The following is a 27,438-nucleotide window of genomic DNA, read 5'->3' on the forward strand; positions in this document are numbered from 1 at the left end:
AAAAATCAAATATTCACGTATTTCTTTGGCTTCGAATGGACACTTGATCAAAAATAAATATTAATATGGAAGACGGAGATATTTTTTTTAAAAAAAAAAAATCGTTTATGATAGCAGTAGTTTGTTTACTGTGTATATTTATTTTAACAAACAAAATAGATGGTAACGTTTTTCAATCGATTTGCGTTGGTATAAGAATTATTTTTTTTTGTAATTTTTGCTATTGTATTTTTTTATTTAAAAACAATTCATTTCGACTGAAAAATAAATGTAATAAAATAACAACTATTATAACTATCTAGTTTCCAATATTTTTATTATTATATATATATATATATATATATATATATATTAATCGTAGATTTTTCTACTAATGAAAAATAAAAATGTAAAGTACACGTAACTTTCAGGAACGACGGGAAAGTATGATATGTCTTCAAACGTGTCAGCCGTCGATCAGGAGAAAATCAAAGATTAAAAATATACATGCCAGTATAATATATTTACAGGATCAGCATCGTGAACAGAATGGTTATGGGTGTGCAAATCGTGAAAGACGTGGAGGATTGGTGTACTGTGCGGCAGTCGGTACTCTTGTAAGTATTCGATGTTTTTAAAAGAACATATTATTTACTCCAAACGAAAATGTAATCATAATAAATACATAACAATAACACGTTGGCGTCCGAATGAATAAGATTAGATAGAATTCGGTCATAGTTTGTGTCAGGCAGTTGTAAAATTAAAATTTTAATTCTAAACACATGGATATAGAGAGTTATGTCATATCATTCTAATATATTGTTCTATGAAATTAAATATTATAGAATAAGAAAAGTATAATTGTGTGTAAGGAGACGAGTCGAGTTATCGCATTTTTTACGGTGAGTGTGATTTTAAATCAAAATATACAACACACACACACACATGTTCTGTACGTAAATTCAACTATTTATACATTGCTGAAGTTGTTAAACAGAGTCTTCTTAACATTTTGATTGGTATACTTCTCCGGCATTGTACGGTCTATTTTAGGCGTTATAGTTTGAAAATTTAAAAACTTGCTATTTTTAACTCTACCAATTTTACCCGGAAAGACCTCCATCAGTGATGGTTTAGTAGGGGGAAGGTGTCCAGGTGTTAGGACCTCCCCAGGTCCCGAATTTAGGCTGTGATATATTGTTCAATGATCGAGACCGATCGGGTTTAAAATGTTACGTTACGTTTATTTTTCGTTATTAATGGGTTAAGCATTTTTTTTGTATCCTTATTTATTATAAGATAAAATCAAAGGATCTCGACGTGCCACCGATTATCACATTCAAGACAACGCTGCGAGCCAACGCGTAATCCCGCCGGTTCGTGCAATGCGCAGGGTTATAAATATAGCTCTTCATACACGTGCCTCGTGAAATACTTGTTTATCCATAATATATATAACATTTTTTTGTAATGGTAAAACCAGTAATTCTGTGTTAAATACTCGAAGGTTTTATGAAATATTATTTCTGCAGAATTAAAATAAGGTTATACGATTTAATTTTGGATTCGACACTTGAATTCCGCGAGTTCACGTGTATCAAGAGCACTAATTGTAAACATGCAACGGTATGCACGCTTTGTTGCGACCACCGATCACTGCTTCTGACAGCCGTTTGTACGGGTTACGTCATGGCGAATGTTGACGAATGAATTGTTCGAATTTTTGCGCGTTTTTCGTTCGGAACAACGTGCCTTTCGCATCGTTGTTTTGCGAACTTCGAAAACATAAAAAATGCACATCTTCATCGCATAGGTATAGTTGGTGTACAAAAATACGTATTACTCGTGAACTGTATTCGTTTCGTTCGTAAAAATATGAGACGTCCGGTACAAGAATTCGACAATTTGTCGAACAATTACCCAGCACCGTTTTTACGATATATATACCGATGTATGCCTGCGTATAGTTGACACTAAACATTTCAGATGGCACGGCTCCGGATGAAGATCTCCCGAAAGCGATTCTCTGGCAAGTGAAAAAAACCATAATTACGCGAAAATCATACCACGTGACGCCGGAGTGTCAGTAAACAAAATAATGTCTAACAGAAGGTCTTTATTTTTGAAAATTTCAAGCATCGCGTAATCGTTTCGTGCCGTACATTTGAATATGAATATTTTGACACGTATAAAAATGTTTTCGTTTTTTTTTTTTTTTTTTTTATGTATTTAATCATATTCTTTGGCACTTATAATTTTTTTACGTATTTTTAATAAACCAAATGGCTACTCTATCAAATTTTTTAGCGAACAAATCCTAGTCATAGTAATAATATGGTGGTAGCGTTTATACCGACGGATAAGAAAAAACGAGAAAACCCTAGTGCATTGCGTATGGCGTTATAATAAGTCCGGGTAAAAAATAATCGTAGATCGTCGCGTGGAAGTAAGTCGGCCGAGGGAAATTGGAATACGTTCCGTTTTAAAATATTCACCGGATCGCGAAATACGGAGAATTATTACATTGCTAATGGCGTTTTAGTGTTTACTTTAATGTCAAGAATGTCTGCAGACAATGTTTCGCTTTGTTTCTGCGTGGCCGGCGGGGCGGATACGAGAGGAGAAAAAACTGAACATCAGTGGCATTCTTCTCGGCAAACGAGAGCCGATGCTTTCGGTAGAATTATCTACCGTGCAGTTACAGTTATCGGGGTGGATGAGGTTAGGAGATTGAAGGAACGAAATACACGTTTAAAAATATTTTTAATTGAAAAAAACAAGAACGGTATAAAATGAAATCGATCGTACTCCAACGTATCGAGACGAATGTACGGTTTAACGAACGTATTGATTCGGTTAACTATTTCGTAGATCTTTTTTGTGGACATATACTTGCGATTTATTCGTCTCGCAGTCAAAAGCCTCTTCTCTACGACGGCCGTTCGCGGCATGGGAATTGATCGGGCGAACCGCGGCCATTACCAGACGAAATGAGAGCGCGTACGTTGGGCACGTCGACCGGAGTTGTCGGAATGACATTGTTCGATCAGTGTTTGCTGTTTGCTGACGGTTTTTGTAGATCATTACGCACGAGTTGGTCATAGATCACAGAACGGTTGTTTGCTTTAGGTTACCGTAATGGTCTTGCGTTTGACTCAAACCCGAATTTGAACGCTTTATGACCAAAGGTGGGCGATAATTGTTGAGTACGTTAAAACTGTATTTTTAAACTCGTCAAAGAGTACGTTGTTGGGCGGATGAGATGTCAACGAATGTGGGATTATTTTGTTCTGTTTTCGGCTTGTTAGGTCCATTTATATCACATGGAAATCGAGCTGATCGATTTATTCTGCTTATTCGATTTAAAAAATGATAATGTTTATCGAACCTAATAAATGTTGTCAATGAAAAATTGTGTTTGAAATGTTTTTGATAAGTATTGTACCTTAGATGCAGTAGACCGAGTAAACATATTTTTAACACGTATGCAAAGACTTGACATATTCTTATGATGTTTGGTAGCGAATAATAATGTTTGTCGTGCTAATCGCCGGGAGACGATATGACAATCAAAATAAGTACATTTATACAGGGACCGCAGTAGACTGCGGTAATAAAAATATCTCTGGTTCGTTCCATGATCGATTGGTTTTGGAACAAACACGTGTTTTCGAATTTCGAGAACTCGATTTCGGAATCGGCAAATATTACGTGCAGCGTAAGAAACCCAAAAGTATAAACTAACGTAATTCGAACCGTGAGGTGGCCTCAAATTATAGTACGTTCGGAACGTCTTCCGAATTATGATTTATAAACCTAAGCGAGTTTTTAGCGTTCACACGTATAGCGGGTTTTTAATATTTATATGCGGTGCCTTTTGGAAAAATAGATAAATAAATAAAACGACGTATAAATTATTCTTAAATGCTACGTCGAAATTCAACTGAACAAATATTCTACCGAGAGAAGAGCGAGTGAAACATAAATAAACAACTACTATTATGTACGCGCGCGGAAAAAAACTTTGATAATGTTGTATCCATACATGTAAACATATAATGCATATTCTGGAACGCGAGCTCTGTGTCTCCGGATAGGGTTCTCGGTAAAATCGATCGTCGATCCGCGAGAGTTTAATGAATCAATATTTTCAGTTGAGATTAGTCGTCGCGGTGAAATGGATAAACACGAATAATATTATTCACGTGGCCTAATAGTAATGCGTTCGCGTTTTATTGTACTTGAACGTACCGAATGCGAATTAATCGTACATTTGTCGGGCGGCCGTTCTCGAGACAAACGGATAAAAGGTTCGGAAAATACGTGTTTTATACTTTAGAATTGATCGATGCCGTCCGGTGTACCGTTACAATAGTACGGAATATAATTGATTGTGCGATTGTGTTTTGGTGTAATACTGCGAGTCGAAAATAAACTATGTGCTATTGTTTCCGGTCGGGTTAGGTCTCGTTCTCTAGAACGTACAGATTAACGAAGGCCGGGTAATTCAACTATTTTTTTACCTTCGTGTTAGGTTGAGTCAATCAAGAGAAATTTAAGTTGTTTAAGTTAGAAATTACATATAATAAAAAAAAAAAAATAAAAAAAAATACTATTTTACTTATAAAGTTATTTCTAAGTGAATTTTTTTCTTGCTGAACAATGTTAAGGTATTTATATTGTTCTATCTACCTCCGCCATTTTGATATTAATCGAAATCCAAGTATAGTGCATTCAACGCTTTAATTAAAAACAATTATTTGTACGGATAAAAGTTTTTCAATTCCTGTGTTCAATTTGTTAGTAGCTGCATATCATGGAAGCAAATTTCACTCGTTAAAATAGAAGTAATATAAAAAAAAATTTAAAAAAATATTTATTTTTTATGTACCTTGGTTAAAAGTAACTAAACTTCGTTATTAAACTTTAACTCGACAGTAAATTTCGATGATATAATAACTGAGTTTGCTAATCTTAAATTCTGCAAAATAAAATTTTAACATAAAAAAAATATATTAAATTTAAATTAAAATATACTTGTTTTATTTTTATTTTTTTCATTTAGACAATATTGTAACGAAAAATAACGATATTAATATTGTTGAAATGCTTGACGAATCTCCATAGGCGCAATTAAAGTAAAAAAATTGGGAGGGCTTCAGCCCCTAACATAAATTTTTCAATCACTGCCTCTCAGAAGCTTTTTTCCACCCTTTACCCTTTATGAAAAATGTGCTTATTGTAAGGCAAGTAAAATTTAAAAATAAATAATAAAACAATAATTCGTTTTTAAGTATAGATAACTGATTTACGTATAATATAGTTTTTTATCATACATTTTATATTCTTATTTTTCTATTTTTTTTTTAGCAAATGTATTTAAAATAATTTCGGTGTCAACAATAATATCTCTCTCATTATTAAGTATTGCAAATTTCGAAAATCGTTCCTGTGACATAGTTGACCTGTGATAATTATTAATTCTTCTTATTGCAGAAAATGACCGTTCGCAAGTAGCCGAATTGACCGGAAGAGTGATAGACAATTAAATAATTTTAAAAAGATTTGGAAACGTATCTTTAGATATATTTTCTTTGATGGTTAAATAGTTAGAAACTCTTTTTACCATATTTGTACAAAACATAATTATATTCTGCGGTGTACTATAATAAGCACGGTCTAGACTCTAGAAATAATATATATATTATTTAAGACTATGATTATAATATTGTTACTAAAAAAAGAATAACAAAAATGTATTTTATTCGTTTTTTCAGTAGTAATCGTATATTTTTTTTTTTATTTATCAATATAATAATATAAAGTTCTGTATCGTTTTTGGGGAGGCTTTGAATGTTTTTGAAGGGGCCTAGCCCCTCCACCCCCCCCCCTAATTGTGCCTATGCGAATCTTGATTTTTTTTTTATATAATCAATGGTAAATCGAATTATTAGATGTTTTGTAAAGGACCTGGACAAAAATTTGGTACAAGGGCCCAGCATTTGATGTAGGGTCACTGATCGTAGCGTTACGGGTGTAATTGTCGCTACCCTTTCCGCCGGTGCTTCCCGTTCCGTTCCGCGGCGCACCATACATTTTCTACCGCGTCCATCTGGCCCCGTAAAATAACTCGTTGTCACAATTACCGCGACCGGCTATGTTGCTCTCGTACGAGAAATCTGAATACGGCTGTCCATTACACCGTTGTCCCGCAGAAATCGTTCGGCTGCGGATTACTAGTTAAAGCCGCACGACCCCCGTGTACCGACCGATTTATAGTGCCCGTAAATTATCATTTGTAACGGTAAACCCGTTGGCCCTAGGGCGGCCCGAGGCTTAACCCTGACCCGGCGACTATTGTGTCCGCCCCGCGCGTTCTAGCTGGTTTTTCTTGACGGCGTAATCATTAAGTTATCGCACCGGCGAAATTGGATTTCGCCACCGTCAGTTCGGTTTTATATTGACATCGGGTGCAAAAAATAATAATAAAAACATAGTAAATAAATACAAATAACAACATATGAATTGTACGTCGTTCTATAATGGAATGCCGCGTGCAAGCTGTAGAAATTGCGTTGCGATTGTGTGCTAAAATATTTTTATTTATTATTATTATTGTTAGCATTGCATACGTGAGTGAAAAAATATGAGCTGCGCAAAATCGACTCGTGTTAAAATAGACCGCACTGGGAAGACAATGATTTTATTATTATTATTTTTTCGTTCATCGTAAATGGTGAAGATAAATTAATCCCGTTTCGTTCGTAAAAAAAAAAAAAAACTATATCGTCTTAAAAAGAGGCAAGTGAAATGAAAATACTAAACACTCTTTGATACAGTACACGAAGGATTTAAAAACCTTTCGGATAAACCATTTGATAGATCTTAATCTTCATTTGCTCGCATCGAAATAGTATTTCAACTATGAAAATCGATAAAAGTAATACGTTTGTTCACGCCTCTCAAACTCTTCCTTCGAAAAAAAAATTGTATCAGTCTTAAACTTAATAAAATACACAAATTAATTTTCTTAACGAAATTAATTATATATTCAAATAATTAATGAAAATATATATATATGTGTGTGTGTGTGTGTGTATTTTATATTTCTTTAGCATAACATTATTATTATACCTTTATTTTTTTAAGTGATATGATTATACTTTTAGATTGGTTTTGTTATCATAATAATATAATGAAAATCATGGCACAATAACGAGGCTTAATAAACTTTTTTTTATCAATATTAATGAATAACTTATAGTTTATAAAAAATTCACATACGCGTGGGCTAAAAAACTATTTTTTATCACTTTTATTTTATGAGCTACGGTTTATGCTTTTTTTTTACTAAAACTCGATGCAAGTTTTTACATTATTATCACTTTTTTAGATAGTTTATAATAACGCAGCAATGAAAAACACATTACGATGTGGCTTAATGAACATTTGTACGAACCTGTGCTACATATCATAGGTTTCAAATGTATTAATACAGTTTACATATACAGTCACTATTATATCTGTATCCCACCCAACCTTTGTATCTATTTCAATCTCTACTTTTCTATGTTAATAGTATAATAAAAACGTTCATATCAATGGATTAAAGTTGAAATTGTATTCAAGTTATTTTATACTTAAGTTTCTACTACACATTAAGACAACTTTTTTGGCGTTAAACTACTTGTATTTTGATGGCACGTTGAATAAACTGTTATTAAAACTGTCCATTGAAATATGTAATCGGTTAAATGTCACGATATCGGTTTTAATATTTCGATGATCAGTAAATTAAAGTAATTCATAATATTTTACTCACTCTTAGTTTATTCTTGTAACCAAATAAATTCGCATTTCAATAAGATCCTGAAAAATAAAACAGTATTATTTTTTGTTTTTTTTTTTTTTTTTTTTTTTTTTTTCAAACGAATAACAATACAAATTTTACAATAATTTCATTAAATGAAAATAATAATCATAAAAAAAGATGCGACACCCTTTACGCAAGACAAAACACTCTATTATATATTTTTTCTTTTTTTATCTGTACAGGGCTGTGAGGAAAGCGAAAATGTTTATTAGTTTTTAAAATGTTTTTTTTTTCCTCCACCACAGGAATCTCTCCACAGGTAATTTAAGTTATGAGATAAAAAAATAATGACGATTATTGAAGAATATTATGATGCATGTTTCATAGATTCGGTTTTCAAATAATATTTGGCCAAATGATGAATAATCAAAGTGATTATTCGAGAATCTATTTTACTAATAATGTTTAAGAACGGTGAAATAATGCCCAAGCTTCGAACATAAATCCGAATCAGGAAGTTCTTTTCAAAAAGTGATGGTTTCTGTTTACTTTCAAATCCATCCGAATTATATGAATTAAGCACAAAAATGTATTTTTTAGTTACTCTCCATATAATTTTAAATATAAGGTTCCATTTAATGAATTCCAGTCACAAAAATGTGGTCCGAGAAATTAAGTGACTTAGCACAAAACGTGTTAGTTGCTACAGCAGCCTGTTGTTATTTATTTATTTGTTTATAATGTATTTACTTATATATATAGTAATCATTGGTTTTTCGAAATCATCCAAACATTGATATAAACATTTACAATAGATGTAATTCATAAAAGATTGACAACATCTTGCTTATGATGTGAAACTTTACGCTTTCAAAGAACACTCATATCATTCTCATCTCTTCCAAAAATATTACTCGTTGAGAACTTGATACTTTTATATCGATTTTTAAAAAAAAAAAAAAAAAATGTTCTCACGTTAAATCGTATAATATAAGCTAAATGCATGTAAATATATAAAAATATCTAAAAATACGGTTTTTGGGAGTGGTAATTAAGTCTCTTAAGAGAGGCTTTCAAAGGCTTTGATTCTTCTTCAAGCAACGTGGACCTTTCGTGTTAAAGTCGGCCTAGTGGTTTTCAAGGCAATTATTATCAAATATACCAATATTCTTATTAGTATAAAAATACATTTGATTAGGAAATGATTTATGTGTAACTTAAAAATTGTTCCGTATATTAATATGAAACAAATGCCACGTTACAAATATTCCCGCGTGGAATTCGATAATCGTAAAATGATCGGTAATTATTCCAAAAAATACTTCATACACAATTACTGTATGATTTATGTAGGTAAACAAAATAAATAATAGCTACTATAATTTTGTTTCGGTCACCGCAGATTATAATATTATGTTGTATTACTATTTTTGTTTATATTTTAAAGTGATTACGATCAACGAATGAATTATAGAAATATATAATTGTCCAAATGAAGGTTATACGCAATGTATACGTATCTCATATGTGTTTTTTTTAATACAATCTAAACATATCTATATTTTTAATAGTAATAAGTTTTACTTGTGCACGGGAAGGGAATGTGGAGCCGAAGTACCTGCGGGTTATTTTACATTGAATTATTATAGCTCCCCCAAAAATTCAATCAAATGTCCACCAATGAAAAGTCTTCTATAATAACATTAAAATTCTTAACTTTCATCTCTTTTTCTTTTGTACATGAAAAATATTGATTTTCCGATACTTGATAATTTTTTCTTTTTTTTTACTTGAGGAATGATCAATCCAGTTTCTGTACAACACTCAACTGTCTCATTGTACATTTTTTTAAATAAGTTATCATTTGATCTTAATTGAGATATGCTCAGTTTTAGTGATTTGATCATATTTAGAGAATTTAATAGATAGAAATCCTCAGCTTGGAGACATGAATTAACTTTAGCAATGAATAATAAAAGAGGATGTAGCATATTAAGAGCAAAAATGAATTCAAATATTTTTAAGTGTATCAGTAGACCTCTTGACTTTGATCTAACATCTGGAATTTTAGTTATGTCGCAGATCTTTTGGATTGCAGACATGATGGACAAATAATTATTTTTTACTGCGGCGACAGCTTCAAATCGACACGCCTATCGTGTTGTAGAAAAAGATTTTAGAGTTTTAAGAGTTAAATTTATTTCTTTGGCTACTTTTTCTAATTTAGCGTGTCAAATACAACCAACTACCTTCTATAAATGTATACAAAAATTATATTGTACCAAAGAAATCAAAAACTATTCGATTCTTTCGGCCAGTCAAATCTACCTATACTAAGTTTAAGCAATGTGCATAACAATGCACATAGAATATTTTAGAATTTATTTCTTTGCATTTAGATTGGACACCGTTAGAGCATCCCGCCATAGTAGCTGTTACATCAAAGCACATGACAACTACATCCAACCAGCTGAGACCCAATTGTTTATCTACAATGGAATTTAGAGAATCAAAATTAAACAAAATAATTGTAATAGATACTAAAAGTCCACACGATGATAATCAAATAATTTTTATTTGAAATCAAAATCTAAGAAAAAAAGTTTATACTATGTACCACAATTATTATAATGTATTTATTATAATATAAATTAGATCAAATTTCGCAGGTCATGCCTGTGCATGACAGGCAAGACCCGCAGACACGCCTATGCGCTAGACATACATACATTTACACGTTTGAATGGATATCTGATAGCAACAAATGTTTTTTCAGATCATTTCTCAGATAAAAAAAAAAAAAAAAAAATTATTAAACAAATTCCCACCACGGCAAATCAATAGTTCACGAGGCACCTAGATTATTTAATATCTCGGACGCGTAAAATCAATGTGTTATGTATTTTTAGTTGTTTATTGTTGGATCGGTAAATCGTAATATAATAATTCACCCGATTGCAATATTATTATTATAGCTGTGAAAAAATAAGTAGCTAATACGTAAAAAAAAAAAACGTTTAAATACAATGTTATCTAATTCGTATTTAAAAGATATTATAATATCCATAATATGCATAATTTACATTATATTGTAACAGGTACAACTCTAGCGGTCACGTGTACAGCAGCAGTAGCAGGAATTTTACAATACTGATTGAACTGTTATTATCATTGTTGTTGGTAGCATATTTTTTCCAAACGTTACGGTTGATGCTTAGATAGGTACCTACTACAACGGAGGTGAGTTGAAATCGAATGGATAGCACAAACGATTTGAAAACTCAACGAATGACTCGAAAACTTCAAGAACCGAACAAAACAATGTGGTTCAAGTTGTCAAGAATTATTAAGGATGGAATTATCGTTAATATACATTATTAACATATTATATTCAGGGTCGGCTTTAGATTCGATCGACGCGTTTGATGCCATAGGGCGCCAAAATCAGAAGGGCGCGTGAGAGGCATCAAAATTATAATTAAATTTGATTTGAATTGGCGACGCAAATATAAATTTGATTATTATAATTATAATTATTTATTATTCTATCGACGTACAAAGATTGGCGGTGATTGTAGGTACAATTACAGTTTCATAAACTATCACTTTATTATTACAAGTATTATTATGTTTGTTTTCTGAATGATTTACAAATATGTGGCAAATATGGACGTTTGAAAAATTATTTTAAGCATCTTTGATTATGCATAAGGCTTAGGTTATAATATGTATAAAGAGACCTTTTCAGGTCCCAAAATTCTACCTGCTTAAGTTATATGTTTAAGTTGTTTATGATGAAGGGTTGCCAAAATAATTCTTGCATTGAGCGCTGAAAGAGCTAAATTCGGCCCTGGTGCTTGTAAAAACCAATACATTTCTTCAATTTATTCAAAATTTAAAAAAAAAGAACATGGCCGATATTGCAATGTAACATAATCATAATAACAATGAACAGCGGAAACCACGGTTACTTAAGGGATAACAGTATGAATGTTATTGTTTGTTGAATGTGTGCAGTAGAAGACATTTTTTTGGTGAATCCATCATGCAGTCCAACGAAGGAAACATTTACGCCCTGATGCGATTGATTTTCAATGAGCTCTCTGCCATCAGACAAGTTTTTATTTTGCTGCTCGTGATCATATATACCATGGTTCAGGTAACCGCTCGGTTAATCGAGTACTTGCTGGACGTGATGGTGCAAACCCACAGCTATTGCACGTATGCGATCGCGGTCAAAGTGCTGCGGGTGCTTATTATCACATCACTGGTCTGGTGGATCTACTCTTATACTAATTATTGTATATTAATATACTAATTATTATTATTAATTAATTATTATAATTATTATTATTATCTTATACTAATTATTGTATATTAATAATTAGTATAAGATGGAATCAATATGTAGATTTTATAAACAGTAGCCGGCGGAATCAATATAAACCTTTTTCCTAAGCAGGTAATTTCGGCGGAATCAATAAATCCCCAGGATTTTCTTACCGGCGGTAGTAAAACTTTCCTAGGATAATCGTACCTACTGAAAGGAGTGTAATTAATCTAGGATAATTGTACTGGGAGTAAAATAAGCCTAGGAAAATCTTACTCACTCCCGGTAATATTTTTTGGGGGTATTATTTGACTGGAAAACCAGCCTTTATTATATTATAGTACTATATTAAATAATATAAAATTTATTACACTATTATTTTTATTTGCTTACCATATACAAACTAATGTTTATTAGATATTATTATTAGTTATTAAAAATTTAAAAATATTGATAAATCATGATTAATGAAGCTCCATATACTCATGAAATAAACTGCATAAATTTGAATACAATTACTGTTTATTCAAAAGTTTTTTTTTCTCTGGGTATTTTAGTGCAAAAGTGTAAAGTTTTAATGTTAAAAATCAAAGTTATACATCGTTAAACTTCTTTTTTTTTATATCAATATTAGAATCAATGTACACAAATATTTTTATTCAATGTTATATTATGGTATAATATTGTGTTAAAAAATTATTAACATTGTAAATAAAAGTTGCCATTTAAAAATGTAAGATTTAAAAAAAAAGGGCGTAAATTTAGTTTCGGTGAGATTCCACGATCGGGGATAATACTGGGTTGAGTACCTAAATGGCGTTGCTGTATTGATCTTTTAAAATTGAAACCAATGTAACATTATTCTTATCTAATACCTTACTGATATTGGTTTCGATAATTAATTACTCCTTCTAGCAAGTATAATTAATAGTTATCATTACATTGCTACATAAATAATGAATAGTAAAATGTGTTGTAAAAGTAAAAAAAAAAATTTTCTTTAAGATTTATAAAATACCTTGCTTTAAATTCTTATAATAATTCAGTGTATAATATTAAGCTTTACAAAAGTCTGTTATATACAGAAATAAGTCCATGTATTGTTCAAAGTAGTACGGAAAATAAAAATAAATATACATAAACAAATAGCAAGTTTATTGGAATGCATGAAAATAATCAATTTATTTTTTAAAAACAAGTAAATTAATATTTTTAATTATTATATTTATGCAATGATATAGTTAATGTGCATTTATTTTCATACAAATCATAGTCGAATGTTAATCATTTTGAATATGTATATAGAATCTACATTTTGTTCAATTAATAACTTTTATCAAAATTGATTTGCTTAGTGTTGTAGTAAATAATAAATAAAACAGCGTGTTCTAAATAATATTATCGTTGATAAAATATTCGTTTAATATACATAATCAATGCTATTAGTATATTTTTATCGCTGCTATACTTTTTACGAGCATTTTTTTATATTTAATTATAGATACCTACATATATATGTATGTATACATTATCGAAGAATATGAGTTTATCCGTATTACATTCATTGACGTCAACACATTGACATTTTTGTTTTAATTTATAATATATTGAAAATAAATCCACTAAAATAGTAAATAGCTACATATTTTAGAAAGCTTTCTTTTAACATTACTAAAAATTATTTTAAAAAAATGTACTCATTTTTAATTTATGTACAAGCTTAGGTGAAAATATAGGGTTTATTTAGTATATTGACTACAAACATTTTTACTTATATTTTTAAAGCATATGGTATTTTAGAAGCTAAAAGTTGAATTAAATAGTTAACATTTATTTGTATAACATATAATTTTCATTCGTTAGTAAATACACGTTTAAATTTATTCATAGTGACATGTAGTAGAAATATCGTAAAATATTATTGCACGTAGTGTATATATGATTAAAAACTGAATATTTTAATTTTAATAGTAATTTACGGAATACACAAGGTTAGTTTTCTTTAATCTTAACACATATATTAATATCATATAAGTAAATTTCAAAATATAACATATACAGAATATTAATTGTAACTAGTATTTATTAGTGTGTACTTAATATCAATGTTTTCAACAGATAAATAGTAACTAACTAAGTAGAAAAAAAAATGAATATTAAATAAAGGAAGACTTAGCAATTATTAATTGAAATCAAAAAATTGTGGACAATGCCATTATTTACTATTGAGTACAATCTATTTATGATACAATTCACGTGAACTTTCGTTATTCAAATGACAATACTATTAAGCTCATTCATTAAATTTACATATCGTTCAAATTTTATATTATTTTTTTCCTTTTCTAGTGAAAGCAAACATCTTATTAAACCTGAAATATTATAATGTTATTAGACAAGGGCGCCAAAGGGAGAAAACAGGTTTTTTTTTTTTTTTAATTCCATTAGGAACACGGATATCTGTTCAATGAGTATTAAATAATTTATGTTAAGTATGAAATTCAAGCACACACACACACACACACATACATCCGACCTAGAGTGTTTGTTAACGTCCGGATACTACACAACGTCTCTGTCCGTCCTCTCATCATCATTTATACGAATGCTGCGAGACAGCGTACAGCGGAAAACGCCGTGAAACGTTTAATGTTTTATCGCACTGACTGTCGAGTTTGGTTTTACGATTTCAAAATCAATAGACATCGAAAACCGGAACACGGCGTGATAATGTTATCGACAACGAGTTTGGGAAACTTACATTTTTCGTTTAACAAATCACGAAATCGATCTGGTCGCAACATTCACGCGATTGCAATCGAACGTTCATCGACAATTATCATCGCGGTAATAGTTTTAAAATACATCCGACGATCGTTTGTAATCGATTGCGCGCAAAACACAACGACCGTGGAAAACACGTTGTGAACGCGGATTCGGTACAGATTTTGCGGCGCGTTCGTCGTGAAACGTTTGGGCACGCGACGGCGGCAATAGTGTCTCGCCGAAAGCTCTGTCGAAAAGCCCGTCGCTGGCCAAAGTGCACGCGACAAAGTTGTCATTCACCTATTGAAATCTATTTGTGCCCGTCGAAACGAAAAGCTATCGAACGTTTGCTCGCGCTCTTAACATTTTTACCCGTGGACGACATTCACCGAGTACTAGCCAGAGTTGGGCGTTATCCAAATGAAATTTTATTCGGATGATTATTTAAATAACATTTTGTTCGAATATATCATTATTATTATTATTATTATTATTGGGATGATTTTTGCACAATTATTCGAGTACAAATGCATTCGAATAATTTTAAACCGCTATTATTCGAATAAAAAATTTAATTATTCCACTAGTCCGTTTTTTTTTTTACTTAACCGACCCATCGGCCATCGAACATTGGCCGTTAACGGCGTTTTGCGCAGAACTAATATATTCGGACCGTTTCGACGAGAAGTCGGCGCGAGTGGACGGTGTGAGCTGTACGCGTACCCGAACGACGCGGTCTTGAAATGACCGACACGAGACCGCATCGCTGCACTGCGCGCAATAACGACACGCTCGACGGACGAAGATTTCCGATGGAATATCAAAATGTTCCCTACCGTTTTGGACCCGATGTACATCGAACCCAACTATGCGGCCGACTGTTGGCGAACGTGTGCTTCGTCAAGGAAAAACTGACTGATGATCGCGGGGACCGGAGGACGTCCGGCTCCGGTTGCGCTCTGCTCCCGGGTTCGAAACACGCGACGGCATCCGTGTCTCGACCGAGGTGTCCGAAGTAGTTTCGGCGCGACCGAAGAAAAATATTGTGCAAAAGAAATATTAACTGCCGCAGTCATATTCATATATTTCGTACTCGTACACTGTTCACGTGTGTGTGTGTGTGTGTGTGTGTGTGTTCTGTAATCTTTATCGAACGTTTTCTTCCGAAGTTATCGATTTTTTATGGAACCCGGAAAACGGTGTTTATTTCAAGGAGACGTGATGAGAATATCCCGAGTGAAAGTATACACGTACCTGATCGGTTATGTTCACGTGCGGAAAATCATCACCGTTACAAAGTACAAGTGATCAATTGAAATCGATCGAGACAACGGGCTCAATACATAATTATTTCATAATTTGTGTGTCACAAACCAGTGTTCAGCAAAATGATGCGTACGAACATAAAACTTACGTTTTCTCGTCTTCGGATCAGTATGATATAGTGTACATTATATTTTTTTTCGGGAACGGAAAGAACGCACGAGTAAGTTTAAATCTGACTTAAGGGTTCGATCAATATTTTAAACCAACACAATAATAGATTTGTGATCGCGAATATATAAATTTAATTATTAAAATAATGGTATTGTGTTGCGTGCCGGTATATGGATACCGGATAGTGCAACGAGAGATGAGTACACTCAACTGTACAGCTTCGTAATCAATGTAGAATAATAATAAATGTCATTAACAAGACTAAAACACATCTGAATTAGGGCCTGTTCAGGACCCCCTTTTATATCTGATATATGCAAGTGTGTGTGTGTATGTGAAAATGATAATAAAATATGATAATTCCTTATTGATTCTGCGTGTGTGTGAGATCTCTCGTCTGGTACATAATTACCGACGCAGAGATACAGGATCTATCACTGCCGTTTCAATTATTCATTTGTTATTTTAATTTCCCGTATAATGATCATGTGAAATAATTAAATAATTTAATTTATCCACGAATGCGGTTTTGATTCTACATATACATATACCCGCTATAATGGAATCATTGTGTTATTTTAATGCAATCGATATAGTATATATATATATATATATATATATATATATATATATCTGTAACATTATGTGATAGAATGTAGGCCCGTGACATTATAATATGTATGCACATAATAATTGTCTATCGCGGTATAATCCGTTCATCGAAATCCATAGCATTACATATCCACTAAAACCGATAAACAGCAAAATATAGGAAAAGAAAATGATGATCGAATAAAAATGTCTAGGAAACTATTGGTTCGGTTAATACGAAAATGGCAAAAGATATTGACAACTATCTATTGTATCGGTGTTCTCATTTTAAAGCGTATGGCATAATATATTAAAATACGATTACATATTCTATGGTATAAAATACTTAAAAAAAATTGAATAACAATTTTATTATTTTTTTTTTTTTATTAAATGTTTGACGTACTGAATTGAGTTGAATTGAAAAATTGCTCAAGAGGAAATTCCTATGATCTACAATATTTTAATCAACATTTTTGCATTACATTATGGATCATTTAACTCTTATGCAAGGTTGATTCAACTGTATTCGAATAGTTCGTATAAAATATCTCGAAGTTAATATATTTTTATACACGCCAATATTATATTTTGTATTTTATTTTTTATTTTTATAAACACATCGTAAAATACTATAAACATGTTAAATTCCTTTGTACACACGGCTGTTATCGAAGCGATAAAGAAGTTGAAACCAAAAACCCTCGCAATATAATACCAGCTTTGTAATTTATCGTTTCATAGTTTTTACAACCTTCGACTAATACGAGTTTAGTGTTTGTAAAACATTTTTATTTATTACAAAAGAATTGTTATAATCTATTATACATTGTTTTTACAATTTTCTGTAGGCATACCAATACCATATACGTTTTACTTTCAAATACACTTTTAATCATTTTACCATTTCAGTTTCTGAGTGAAACGAGGAATGTACTGGTTTTACGATGATGCGTATGTTTTTCTTCTTTTGCGTAAATGCGTGTAATTTCAACAGTATAAAATACTCCGATAATTAATGAATAAAAAGTAAAAGTTCGGTAGTGGGTTTTAATTGATCATTTTGGGAGGTAGTTTTTTTTACCGCTTGCAGGACCGCAAAACCGCAAAACGGCGCAAAACCGCATACCACCGACACGATATATCGGCCACGGGCACGCGGATTCTTAATGGTCGCGGTCAGACGAACGCGTGGTCGTTCCCGCGTGAGCCGGAGTGCGTTGTTGACCTGAACCGACCGAAGGATTGCTCTCGAGGGATTCGCAAGATGTACGGTGAACGTCGCGAGCAGCGATGCGTAATAAACAATGATCGCGAACCATCGTTAAGGCTCTAACCAGAGCGGTAGAGACGTCGGGGGAGGGGGATCCATGAAACACCAAGGGTTTTTCCTAAGGGTTCGGTGGTCGAAAAAGTCCGGGAATCGTTTGGTGCAAGGAACGCCAACACGTGTATCCGTTACGAATCCGGGATCGATGCACGAGTATCGAGTTCGGTTACCGAGCGCTCGCGTAGGGGTGTATTCAAGTCTTCGTATCCGTTGCGTTTTGATCGTAGTCGACGGTGAACTATTTTCGCGAAACGACAAAGTCTAATAACATTTTAAAATTACCGAAGCGATATCGTTGATGTGCATGAGAAGGCGAATCGTGGTAACGTGATTGTACTATAGTGCAGCTCCACGTTATATGGATAAATACATTAAGTGTAAAACGTTTAGTTTTAATAATTTTTTATATTCGTATTCCCTAATAACGCAAGAAATATTTGTAAAAATCCATATGTATAATTTTTAATTTTTCTTTTTTATTAAAAATTTAATAGTCGTCGTATAACAAGTTATGAAAATATCTATTGTAATTTTTTTAAAGGGTATAAAATTACTTCAAAGGATATTATATCAACAACGTACACCGAACAGCTTTGTTTCATTTTTAATAGCATCAAAGTTCTAAACAATGTCGTATAATGGTTTGAATTCTAAAAATTGTGTTTCCTTGGACGTAAATCAGAAGTCGGATATCTTGGCGAAAGGCTATTGATTTATAGAGGTTAACAGAAAACCTGTACAGCATCCGGTAAATATTATGACAAATCGGCGTGTAGGAAAATTATCACTTTTCAACACGATGTTGTAGTGGAATTGAAAAATTAATCTTCCGCCGGGAAAACGAGATGAGAAGAATAAAAGAGTAAAAGATAGATAGAGAAATACGGACGAAAAGAGAGAGAGATTGAGTGAGAGAGACACCGAAGAGAAAAAAAAATAAAATAAAAGTTTCCGCCGGGTAAGGACGAATCTAAAGGTCAGTTAACAATGTACGGAAAAACCTCGTAAATATACGAAACGTTCTATAATTTATGGTTTTTGTTCGGAAGACGAGCAGCAACTATAATGATGTAACCCCGTCGTATTCCGCGCACGCGCCCGGACTTGTTTGTCGGCAAATCGTCCAATCAACATATTAAGCGTGTTCACACGTGTTCCGTCGCGTATCCGATGACTTTCAACGCACGAGTGAGTCGTCTACACCGTTGACATCGAATATACGGTGAGCGTAAGATAAATTAGTACACGCCGGCCTTTTTTACAGGGTCACCTCGTTCACAACACGTTGACGGTTTGATTTTCCCCGTGGAACAGACGGAAGCATCACAAGGGTATTTTTCGTCCGGCAGTCGATCAATCGAAACTAATCGACGGACTTTGAGATGTGGTGCTCCGGGAAAATGCTCAAGATACCACAAGATAGAGAGGGTAATGTATAAGGAATTACGAAATTAAATCAAGGAACTACGGCGAAAATGGAAATGTATTCGGAACAGGCAAGATGACAGGACACATATTAAGGCATGACATTGCACTGTAGAATATAATCGAAGGATATGTTGAAAGACACACGGCAAGAGGAAGACCAAGGACGGAACACGTGACACAAATAATTTAGGAAATTACAAAGACTTGAAAGAATTTCGCTACGATAGAAAAGCACGGAGGGTTGCGACAAATTTTCGGATTTATAACTAAAAAAAAAAAAACATATATAAGTTCAATTCTCCTTGCTATTGAATTATTAGTAACATTATTAATGCATACTAGGTTTCTCTATCTTTTTGCTCAGAGGGTCGTTCATAATCGTACAAAGAACATTTATGGGCTGCCATAGCAAAAAGGTTAGGAAATACTGATTGGTAACCGTACGCCCATTGGTCAACCGAAAGTGTGCGTCGTTGAAAAGCATAACGCACAGAGTCGTGTACAAACATTTTGTTTTGTATTTTTTCGTTTTACAAAACGTACCGTATCCGATTTTCCCAAAACATTCGCTGTCAGAGGTGCGCAGTCCAAACGGTAGATCGGTTTCAAACGGAATGGATTGCGGAACGTAAACCGTATCAGTCCGTCGCTTGTCAGTTATAATAATAATCGGAGCGCATATACGTCGATTGAATACATTCGAATGAGCTGAAAACGAGTTTGATTCGCCAATTGATAACTGCTACGAGTCGGCGTCAAAATAAAGTCGTTACTAATTCACACAAGCAAAATATAGTCTGAAATTCTTATAAACTAACTACCGACGGTATGAAAACACACGTCAAAATCGGTTTTTTTTGAAAATTATAATTTCTAGTTGTTCATTCAATCACCTTTGAATTTCTAAAGGATAAAAAAACCAGCATTTACCGTTTAGAAAAGGAATATTGTGTTCATGTGCTTATTATAAAATAATATACTCTTTTTTTTCAACACTTGCACATTTTGTTCAAAGCCGAAAAAACGGTATACGTTTTTCTACACGAAAATGTACGGTTCTTGATTGGGCGTTTATTAACAAAAATTTTCATCGAATTCTACTGATTTAATTGTTTATCGAAAAATACAACTCAAATGTATTCAATTCACTGACGGCACCGTGTGATTTGTTAAAAATGGCCATGATTGTATTGATGTATGTAAATGTCAAAAGGATTACCATAATTATTTTTCGTGAACTTTCCGCCAACTTCAATGAGCGAACAGCTGAAGTATGCAAAAAGTTTTGGAATTTAATATCGAAAAGATCGCGTTACGGACGATAAAGTTTTAGCACTCTTACAATTGGTTTCTTTAACGATTTTCCACATGTGGCGATTGATCCCTTGGGCAGCATTCGGTCTCGATGACGCCGTTGTTGTGTTCGTGTTCGTTTGAAAATTTCAAACCAAATTTCTGCCGGTCCATATCGAAATCCCTACAGTTTATAGTAACTCTACATTGATCGATCTCGGGGTTAAAAACAAAAAGTCTTTGAAATGTGACGTCAGCCGTTGAAAATCTTTGACAGAATAACCGATATGACGGATAATCGATACAGGTACTTTGCAATGATCGTGGTTGACGTACTTGACCGTTGGCAATCATCAGACGCGGACACAAGTACTTATAATGATGACATTATTATTATTAAGTGGCGGAATTTTGTAGGGTTCGTTTTTCTGAAAACGTTGACGTTTCCATTTTCTGATCTCATTGATCTCAAGGTATTCAATACATTTTTAGTTTACAGAAAAATATCGTTTTCAGATAATTTCCATACAGTATTACGGTATTAAACTATACACCTTAATTTACCGTCAATCAAAATATAATATTAAAAATCGTGATGTTAAAGGAAGCGAAAAGTTTAAGAGTCCATATTTTTCAAAAGCAATAAAGTAAATGTTTTTAGACGTGTCGCCGAAATGCCAAAATATAATTAACAAACTGATATCATTTTAGTCATTATCCCCTTATGTGGCGTTGCAGAACTTTCATTCTGTCTCGATTGAGACAGTTGCAATGGTCATATTAACTCCGAGATGGACATACTATCGTATGACCGTCGTGAGAAAAGTTAGCATCCCGTCCAACGGCTGGCGGCAAAAACGGATTATGGTCGTGTAAGACTGACCGTTAATGGTCGTGACCAAAGTTGGTCGTTCAACGTTTAAATACTTTCGTGCACGTGCTCTTTATTCATTTACGTACTTATTTATTCATATCACGGACCACAAAAAAAAAACCTAACCTCACCTTTTGATAGTGGAAAATTATGAGGTATTATATTGAAGTCAATTGCACTTGGACAACCGATGTGACGATTTGGTAAACCAAATAAACGAATAAAAAAATATCCGAAAGTTGTATTATAATATTTCGGCAGCAATTCAGTACATTTTTACTGGGTTCGCGCGACGTGTAATTATTAACGTTTTCTTGGAATAGAACATGGGACAGTGCGTATAAGCTACGCGCGACGTTTTCGATTATAATCGCTCGCGCGCCCACGTTTGTCATTTGATTTATCGGAGAAGAAAATTATCTTCTCCGAAACTCACCCCCGAAAGTCGTCCCTTTAATTTCCGGACGGACTATGACAAATATGTCAAATCAAAATACGAAAACCCGATGCGTTTGACGTTGGACTTTTCCTCTTTTGAACTGTCAGCCGAACAAAATAAATCATAACGAAAAAAATTATCGTCGAACTGAATGACGAAACGATTAGCGATAGAGCGGTATAATTATTTCCAACGCACAAGCGGGCAATGTCGGATGGAAAAAAATCAAACGTTTCGAAAGTTTTCGTAAAAATAAAAATACATAATCCACGTATTTTTGGTGTACGCATAATAATTTTATCGACATTAATAATGAATTTTAAAAACAAACTTTATTTACTAGAAATGTTTGCACGAATAATAAAAAAAAAAAAAAAAACGGATTTTTTAATAATTTATTTTCCATTGATTTTATAATGTTTATATGTTATGCAAATCACGTGTCCGTTCGTGAAATTATAAAATCTAAAAAATGTTTTTTACAAAAAAAAAAAAAATATGTATATAATAAATGTAACAGTTATAATAATAATACTTAAGCGTTATCGTAACTCGAACGTGTGGAACGTTCAACGCCGTGGTTAGTTAACCACCAGTTAACCAGTTAACCGCCAAGACTCGCGTTTGGTTGCGGTATACGATTGGTACGATTCGACGTCAATGATTGAAAAACAACAACAAGGCGTACAATGGATACGCGTTGCGCATAATAATAAAATACAATGTATTGAACTTACGAGGCGCCCGTGAGTAATAATAAATTAACAAATATTTATAATACAAACGACCAGAAGCTCGTTAGCTGATCATAGACATTTTACAACGATAATAATCATAATAATAATAATTAGCGATTTGACTGTTACCCGACGATGGAAATTATGGACATCGTCCTTTAAGCCATGAGACGGGAGTCGCGGACAAGCAACTTGATGAAACAGCGCACACGAACGTGCCGGCCGTTTTGAACAGCGACGGCGAAGGCGGCACACGCGTCAATTGAACACGATGTCGGCGAGGACGCATATATGCCGAATGTGACGACGACGACGAAAAGGCTGTGCACGCGTCGCGTTAGCAGAAAAACGAAACGCGACCGCTAGTTAAAAAAAAAAAAAAAAAAAAAAAAAAAAAAAAAAAAAAAAAAAAAAAAAAAAAAAAAAAAAAAAAAAAAAAAAAACGTTCACAGGTTAAGAAGGCACCGCGACGCGAAGGAAGACGATAAAAGACAAAAAAAAAAAAGAAACAAATTAGAGAAGAACGAATTGAAAAATGAAAAGTGGCGAGTCACCGCTGTACCGAGCCCCCATTGGTGTGGTCGCGCACGGCAATCGGTGGGACTCGAGGCCGGACTGTGATTGGCGGCGGCGAAGGGATCGAGATGGACCGATATCAAGCCTCCTTGGACGCGCGAATCATGTGGCGCGAGTGCCGCGGCGGTGCGAAGCATGTGCGGCTCGAACGTATGTCATTTATTCGTTTGACAAAAAGTTAACGGAAATCAGATGTACGCTTGGAATCATATAGTTCGCCTATCTATTTCTAATACTTCAAAATATCACCACTGACATTATGTATACGTTAACGTATTCAATTCGATATTACTTATAATTTACTTGGTCGTAATAACTGGTTTAGTTCACGGTCTATAGTTAACCTAGTTTTTGGAATACGCTTGTGGAGAGATCGAGATTTATTGAAAAGAACGAAAAAAAATATATAAATAAGATTAAATATCGTAACTTGATGTATATTATATTAAATTTGAGTGCTAACTTCTATTAACTTGTTAAATGTTAAAGTTTAATAAAAAAAAAAAAAAAGCAATCAAACATCGTGTAAAAGTAGTTCTATTTTTAGTCTCTGGAATTTAAATTACTTACAAATTAACTTAACGTGGCATTAAAATCAATAAACTGTTTAGTGCCTGCATATCATAAATAAATAATATAAATAACTAAAATTCAATTTACTTACCAAAAAGAAAAAACTAAAATAGTTCGTTTAGTTAATTAGTTAATAAAAAACTAAACTTTTTAACTTTTTCACTCGTTTATAATGAATATTTATAGTAATTATCTGTTATATGGACACTATTCGAATCATACCTAAAATATTTTTCTTTTTCTTTTTTCTCCTTGGCGTTCGATTTTCAATCGGATCACAGAGTTTTGATTTTTGACAGAGACGCATAAAAGCGAATTCATGGATAAGAACCCTATATGTTGTCAAAACATTATACAAGGTAGAATTTACTTTGAAAGGTTCTGAACGTAAAATGTCAAAACATTTTTAATTGAAACGTACATGAAAAATTGTTTTCCGGTTTAATTAATGATTATATCTTCAAAATAATGACCATTCATAGTATGACTAACGCCGTATGTCTACAGATGTCCAAAGGTCCAAAGTTCTTTTGCAGATCCATTCAAGATAATAACGGTTTACAATAATAATGTTTAGATAAATCGCATGCTATGAATCCTGGACGTTGAAAAATCGTCTCGATAAGATATTTAGTATATTATAAAATAATAAAAAATTAAATCGATATTAAAAATTAATAAATGGTCAGTACTATTGAATAAATATAGAAATAAATAAACAAATAGTTTTTATGTTTAAATAAATGAATGAAAATAATCGGCTAGTGGATGTTTGTAGAAACGCACGCGTAAATTTTAGTCATATGAAATTGATAACTGTTCGTTTTAGTGTCCCAATTCGCTAACGGTATTGTACGCAATAGCAGTAAGTAAGAGCAGTGCAAAATGGTTGGGAAATTTATGATGAAAAATAAATTAACAACACTGACAGTATAGTAATGCGTTGGAGAAAACGGTATGTTCTGTGATGTTTTCCGTCTGAAATTATGCGTTTAATAATAAGAAATGCAAATAACAAGGATCCTAAATTATGGAACAATAATGAAAAAATAAATAATAACAATTATATTAAATAGTTTTACGGTCAACGGATGAGCAGAAGATATATGGTCACGTGGCTTGCTTCGACCCAAGAAACAACACTGCATTCTATTACATAGTATTGATCTGAATTCGAGAAAAGCAATGAAATTCAAAAATCCATTCTTAGGGATTTTTAATACGTGATTTATATTTGAAATTTTTAAATGGTTCCTTTCGAAAAAAAGACCAAACTTTTTCAAAATGTATTTTACTTAAAATAATGAATTCTGAAATATGACTTCAAGATCTCGTTGAAATAAAAATAAAAGGGTCATTTTAAATAAGATTCCATAGAATGTTGTCATCGAATTCAATTAGAACAAAGTACAATGCTAATAATTTTGATAAAAGTTATACTTTCATTAAATATACATAAAACTAATGGAATTAACATTAACTCGTTACACTCGGAAATTCAAATAGGTGTCGCCATCATACTATTAATGGAATGCACTACACAATTCAAACTTTTGGTAATACGATAAGATTTTACGTTTTTGTTGAGGTCATTAAATTTAATTATGCTAGATGAGTACGTTCAACCGTATATTTCACCCGAAAGGAATTATAAATGTTTTAAACGATTTTTGTAACAAATGTATGTACAACTTTCATGTTTTCATAATTTTTAGAAGGGTTCAGGTAATTTGCTACTGTTTATTGTTTAAATATTCTACGGGTTTCGATTTCGAATGAATAAAATAACTTTGTGTTGTAACTTTTGGAACATCTGTACTTACTGAGAGTTTCCGTAGAAAAATATAAACCACGATTTAATACGTTACATAGTATACCAAAATAAATAAATAATGTATGTATGTATATACATAAATGATTAAATTTCGATTGGTTTAATAATCATGGAAAACATTTTTCATCTACTTAAATATAATAATATAATTATGCGTCATCGGAAGCATAATTCTCTCACTAACTTTTCTCATAAATCAAGTACTCTTATGTGCACCTTTAATTCCTTTGAATCCCACGCGCGTTTATCCGCCTGACGAGAATGGTAAACAAAACGGAATTTACTTCCTAGACCATGGTGGTTTAACCTTGAAGCCTTTTTTATTTGGCCTCCCTCCATAGAAGACTTAAGAAAAATGAAAAAAGTCACAATAACATTATAACAACATTTTTATACGACCGTAATGGTCGTATAATGGTCGACTTTTAATGTCTAATACTATAACACGCAGAGTTTATACTTGCAATGTGTAACGTCCAATACCATGATTAAATTCAGCTCGCTACGTACGTACCTATGCGTGGTATCGATAGTAATAAGTTATTACAAATAACATTTTCGCGGCGGCGGCCTCGGTGTTCTAATGAAAGAGTAAATTGACTCATTATCTACAAAAAGTTGGACCATCACCACTTCCTAGACTATTAATCAGGAAACGTATATACGATCTTTGAAATATATTTTTAATTTAAATTCTTTTTTTTTTTTTTCATTAATTCACGTGGAATTAAATTAAAAAGCGGAGTTATAACCATTTTAAACATTTTAAGACGCGATGTGCTTTATCTGCTGCAGTACACTAACCGTACCAGAGGAAAGTGGAATACAATTTTGTTTTTAGAAGAACCGCATTTTCCAAAAAGCTTTTTTTACCGCTACGGTAAAACATATTATACTTCCCTTGAAATGTAATATCGTGTTTACATTTTGATAAATTATCATTATTTTTGTATTAATCATAAAAACAACATTTTATGTATATACATACGCGTATAGTAACAATATGATTAATTACTTTTGGATTAGGTGTACGCATTCGTTGGTTTGGTGAAATGTGAAGATATCCTTTTGAATACATAAACCAACTGCAACGTTACCGAAATTAATGGTACATTTTTTCGATGGATAAAAATATATGGTACATACATATGGTGTATATATAACAGAAATACCATATTCATTATTGAAACTTTTTCATAGAATAAATATTGATCCTTTGCTATTTTCGATTAAAAATCGAATTGTTTCTCAAAATCGAGAACTTGAAAAAAAGTCACGAGGAATAAGTGTAACGCATTTACATTGGATTTTTTTCTTTTATCTTTTTTTCTGGTTGCAAACATGTAGTTTTTTCCCCCATTGTAATAAAGAAACTGAAAAAATATCTTGAAAATAACGTTAAGTTTCGTTCGACATGCTTTTATGTTTCGTTTGA

At 32.6% G+C, this 27,438-nt stretch overlaps 1 protein-coding gene across 2 annotated transcripts in view; it reads right to left on the reverse strand.

Annotated features, from left to right (window-relative positions):
• The window catches only part of LOC112682869, a 131,191-nt gene that overhangs the window by 91,834 nt on the left and 11,919 nt on the right, over nucleotides 1-27,438 (reverse strand). Inside the window, exon 2 of one of the 2 annotated variants that reach the window (XM_025553624.1) lies at nucleotides 7,805-7,851. The exons of the other annotated variant lie outside the window; for it this stretch is intronic. The gene's annotated coding sequence lies outside the window, so the exon portion shown is untranslated. The remainder of the gene's footprint in view (nucleotides 1-7,804; nucleotides 7,852-27,438) is intronic. 2 annotated transcript variants of the gene reach the window in all.

The sequence above is a fragment of the Sipha flava genome, unplaced genomic scaffold, assembly GCF_003268045.1.
Source record: "Sipha flava isolate LNK unplaced genomic scaffold, YSA_version1 213_pilon_pilon, whole genome shotgun sequence".
Classification (NCBI taxonomy): Eukaryota; Metazoa; Arthropoda; class Insecta; order Hemiptera; family Aphididae; genus Sipha; species Sipha flava.